Raw genomic sequence first — 5000 nt, 5'->3', positions numbered from 1 at the left:
TTCTTGGGCAGTGGCACCAGCGAATCAGTCACCCCTCAGGATAAGCTTCAGGAACCAGCTCTTCATAAGTGTCCTTGGCCTTCCGCTGATGGAAAGTAAACACTGCTGATTCGGTGCTGTCGCCGAGTGGGACGGGAAGGCAATACGCGTGGGCAAAATGCTGAGCCGGCATAGAAAGGTGCTGTCCAAGAGCCATGCGTCTGCTCCTGACAGCTGTTTCTCTCATCTCTCATCATCACTGGTTACATTTTTAACAATATTTAGCCGTCACATTTTTTCTAAAGTCATTAACTTCTACTGAGATTTGTCTCTACACACGAAAAAAAAAAACAATATCACAAGCTTTTGCAAAACTTTGTTGGTATTCGGTTAATTTACAGCTCTTCTTACGAGCGATGTAATGACGTGTATGCCTGTACAAATCTTAGTCTAGTGACGAGCAGTTGCAATCACATTACGAATTCAGCTGACTTGGTTATCACCAATAATAATGTTAACAAAAATGATAATCATCAAAATCTTATCATTTCTCTTCATCGCAGAATTAGTCGTAGAATTTCGATAACCTACAACGCACCTTCATCGCCATTATCTCACCATTCTTTTTTCGCTAATGATTAACAGTATAAGTTTCAGTGGCATGAACCATGTCCCTTTTGAAATCCTCAGAACTAATTGATAATGATAGCGATAATTAAAAAGAAAAAGAGAATGGACAGCAACACTGGTAGAAACGATGGATCATACTTTTAGTGATAATAGTGGTAATGATGTTATCAGCAACAATGATAATACTGATATTGGTAATAATCATGATGATAATATTAGAAATAAATATAGCTACGATAATGATGATATTAATGATGAACAACAACAACAATCATAATGTGATACTAATAACAATAATAATATGAATAGTAACAATAATAACAACAATAATAACGGTAATGATAATAATGATAATAATAGCAATAACAATGATAATAATGATAATAATAGCAATAACAATGATAATAATGATAAAAACAATTAGGATACTAATGATAATCATGATGATAATAATAACAGTAATACTCACAACAACTACTAGCATGACAGTAATAATAAAAATAATAACAAAAATAAAACCAATAACAACATTAACAACATCATTGATAGTAATCACGGTATTGTTAATAATGATGATGATGATGATAATAATAATAATAATAATAATGATAACAGTCATGATTGTTATTATCATTATCATTCTTATCATATTTGTAATAACAATGATAGTAGTAATAATAATAGTTATAGCAGTGGTGATAATAATCATAATGGTAACAATGATAATAGAAAGATAATGATAATAATGTTTAGCATTATTATTATCATCATATTTGTAAGAATGAAAATAATGATAATAACAATAATAATTGTTATCATGATCATTTTGATGATGATGATGATAATGATAATAATAATAATAATTATCATTATTATTATTACTATTATTTTTATTATCATTATTATTATTATTAAAATTACTATTATTATTATTATTATTATTATTATTATTATCAATTATTATTATTATTATTATTAACATTGTTATTATTATTATTATTATCATTATTATTATTATTATTATTATTATTATTATTATCATTATTATTATTATCATTATCATTATTATTATCATCACTATTATTATTATTATCATTATCATGATAATAGCAATAATGATAAAAATAAATAAATGCAGTGATAATGATACCAATAACATAATCATAATCATAATCATAATAATAATAATAATAATAATAATAATAATAATAATAATAATAAAAATAATAATAATAATAATGATAATAATAATAATAATAACAATTACAATAATTATGACAATTATAGTAACAATAATGATAATTATAATAATATTAACAACAATTACATTGATAATGGTAGCAATAATAATACTAATGATAATAATAGTAATCATGATGATAATGATAATAATGATGATAATGATAACAGCAATGATAATTATAATCATTATTCTTATAATAATAGTAATGATAAAAATAATGATAATGCTAATAGTAGTAACAATAACTATAACGATAGTGACTATGATATCAATGATAATTATATTAATGAAAATTATTATGATGACAATAAGAAGAATGGTAATGATGATATTAATAACAAGAATAATTATTCCAGTCATTAGCATTACTTTTATTATTGCTATGATTATTTTTTATTATAATTATCATTATTATTATGATTAATACCATAATAATCATTGTTATTATCACTATCATTATTGTTATTATCATTATTATTATCATCATTATTTTCATTATCATCCTTTTTATGATTACCATTTTTATCAGTATTATTATCTTTATGTTTATCATTATGCTAATAATAAGAATATGAATAGAAATGATAGTAACAATAAACAATAGTAATTATCATTATCATAATTTTGATTATAATGATAATGACAATAATAATAATATTGATAATAACAACAACAATGATAATAATTATTATGATGATGATGATAACAATGATAACAAAAACATTAACATCAACAACAACAATGATACAAAGGATAACAATAATAATAGATCATTATTATCATTATCATTATTATTATCATTTTCATCATCATCATTATAATTATTATCATTATTATTGTTATTATTATTATCATTGTAATAATAACAGCAATGATAAAATATCATCAATTATAATAGATAGGCGAATGATCACGATAACCATCATGATGATAAGAAATTAAATATATTCGTGACGTTTCGAACTCGTCAAGAGATCCTGATCAGAGGGATAAACAACCGAAATATTATCATCGTCATTATCATAAAGAAAATCATAATCTTACTACTAATAATGCAAGTAGCAAAAATAACAGCACCAACAGTCATGATAATATCAAATTAATGATCACAAGAAACAATATGAGAATGATGAAAATGTATGTACTTAACCTCTCTCTCTCTCTCTCTCTCTCTCTCTCTCTCTCTCTCTCTCTCTCTCTCTCTCTCTATCTATCTATCTATCTATCTATCTATCTCTCTCTCTCTCTCTCTCTCTCTCTCTCTCTCTCTCTTTCTCTTTCTCTTTCTCTTTCTCTTTCTCTTTCTCTTTCTCATCCTCATCCTCATCCTCGTCCTCATCCTCTCATCCTCATCCTCTCATCCTCATCCTCTCATCCTCATCCTCTCATCCTCATCCTCTCATCCTCTCCTCGTCCTCCCCTCCTCATCTTCTCCTCTCTTCTCCTCTCCTCTCCTCTCCTCATCCTCTTTCTCCTCTTCCTCCTCTTCTCCTCCTCCTTCTTCATATATATTCCGATATTCACGCTTGACGTAGGAGGCGAGTGAGTGACGCATTCCTTGGCGGAGAGAGCAACCGAAGGAAGGAAATTGCAGAGGCGTCGGAGAAAGCCGAAGGATGTCATAGGACCTGATTCTGTCCATCTAAAGCGACGTCGGGATCTGTTGAGTCACAGCACGGGGATGGAGGAGGGAGGGAAGAGGGAGAGGGAGGGGAAGGGGGATGCAGTGGGGGATGGAGGAGGGAGGGAGAGGAAGGGGCTTGTAGTGTGGGGTGAAGCGGGGAGGGAAGAGGGAGAGGGGGAGGGTGTTGCAGCGTGGAGTGAAGGAGGAGGGAGAAATAGGGCGAGGGAGAGAGAGGGGATTACAGTGAGGGAGGGAAGGAGAGGGAGAGGTATAAAGTGTGGGACTGAGTAAGGAGGGAAGGATGGATGGAGAGAGGGAGTGAATGTGACGTGGAGAGAAGGAAAGAGGGAGAACGTGAGGAATGAGGAGTGGGATAGAGGTTGGGGAAGGATAGGGAGAGGGAGGGAAGGAGGATGAGGAGGAAATTGGATGATGTGTGGGATTGAGGGAAGAAAGTAGGAAGAGAAGGAGGGGGGAGAAGAAGTTAGTGATAGGGACTGGGAGAAAAAAGTGACTGAAGACAATATTACAATGATGACGGAGATCCAGAAACATGTGTGTGTCAAGGAAAAGGGAGGTAAAGAGGAAAGAATAACAAAGAAAAAGAAATATAAAAGAAGAAGAAGAGAGGGGGGAGATAGAAAGAGAGAAAAAAAAGAAAGAGAGAGAGAGAGAGGACAGAGAAGGAGAGAGAAAGACAGAGAGAGGGGGAGAGAGAGAGAGAGAGAGAGAGAGAGAGAGAGAGAGAGAGAGAGAGAGGACAGAGAAGGAGAGAGAAAGACAGAGAGAGGGGGAGAGAGAGAGAAGAGGTACCACGCCCCGCAGTACACGAAGGAAAGGCACTTCGGCAAAAACACCCTCATCTTTATGGGTGAAAGTTTGACGACTTCCGTTTCATTACTCCGACCCTTAGCTTTTAAAAAGACGTCGTTACTTGTGTGAAATTACTTTTCCTGGAGAAAATGCTGCGTCATTAAGTCATTGGAAGTCCTGCGGCAGATTAGGGCAATATCAGCCCCGCGACCGAATGCTAAGTTCCCTCTAATGATAATTGATGTTGCGGGTGAATGACACCTTCGTGCAATCAGGGTGGGATAGAAAGCGAGGCCCAAGAGAGATGTAATAATCATAATATCAAAGTACAAAAAGCAATCAGCACCACTGTCAACACACTTCCTCGTTTCCCTTTGCTTTCGACACCTCCCGTCCTCCTTCCTCGCCCTCATTACCCTCATTCTCTCCCCTCTTCCCTCGCCCAACACCTTTCAGCCTCATTTCTTCTTGCCTCCTCCCGCACCCTCCGCGTCACCCCCACTCCCCGCCCTCTTTCCTCCCTCGCATTCCCCTCCCACCTCCCCCCTCCTCCTACCTCCTCCTGGTTCCTCCTTCTGTCTTTCCTTCCCACTTCCCTAACCCCCCTCCCAGCCATCTTCCCACCCCCCACCCCTTCCCCCCGGCCCGAGCGCGTGCGCCTCGCGCCCTCTCCGCCCGTGGCGCTCCAAGGAACCTGTTTCTCACGGCGGA

General features: G+C 35.0%; 1 protein-coding gene across 2 annotated transcripts in view; it reads right to left on the bottom strand.

The window, feature by feature from the left end:
* The window catches only part of LOC113811742 (trypsin eta), a 25940-nt gene that overhangs the window by 7548 nt on the left and 13392 nt on the right, over window positions 1–5000 (bottom strand). The gene's annotated exons all lie outside the window — the stretch shown is intronic.

This window comes from Penaeus vannamei, chromosome 26, assembly GCF_042767895.1.
Source record: "Penaeus vannamei isolate JL-2024 chromosome 26, ASM4276789v1, whole genome shotgun sequence".
NCBI classification, from domain to species: Eukaryota; Metazoa; Arthropoda; class Malacostraca; order Decapoda; family Penaeidae; genus Penaeus; species Penaeus vannamei.
The sequence above is the reverse complement of the archived record's forward strand: the minus strand, read 5'-3'. Positions and strand labels throughout refer to the sequence as shown.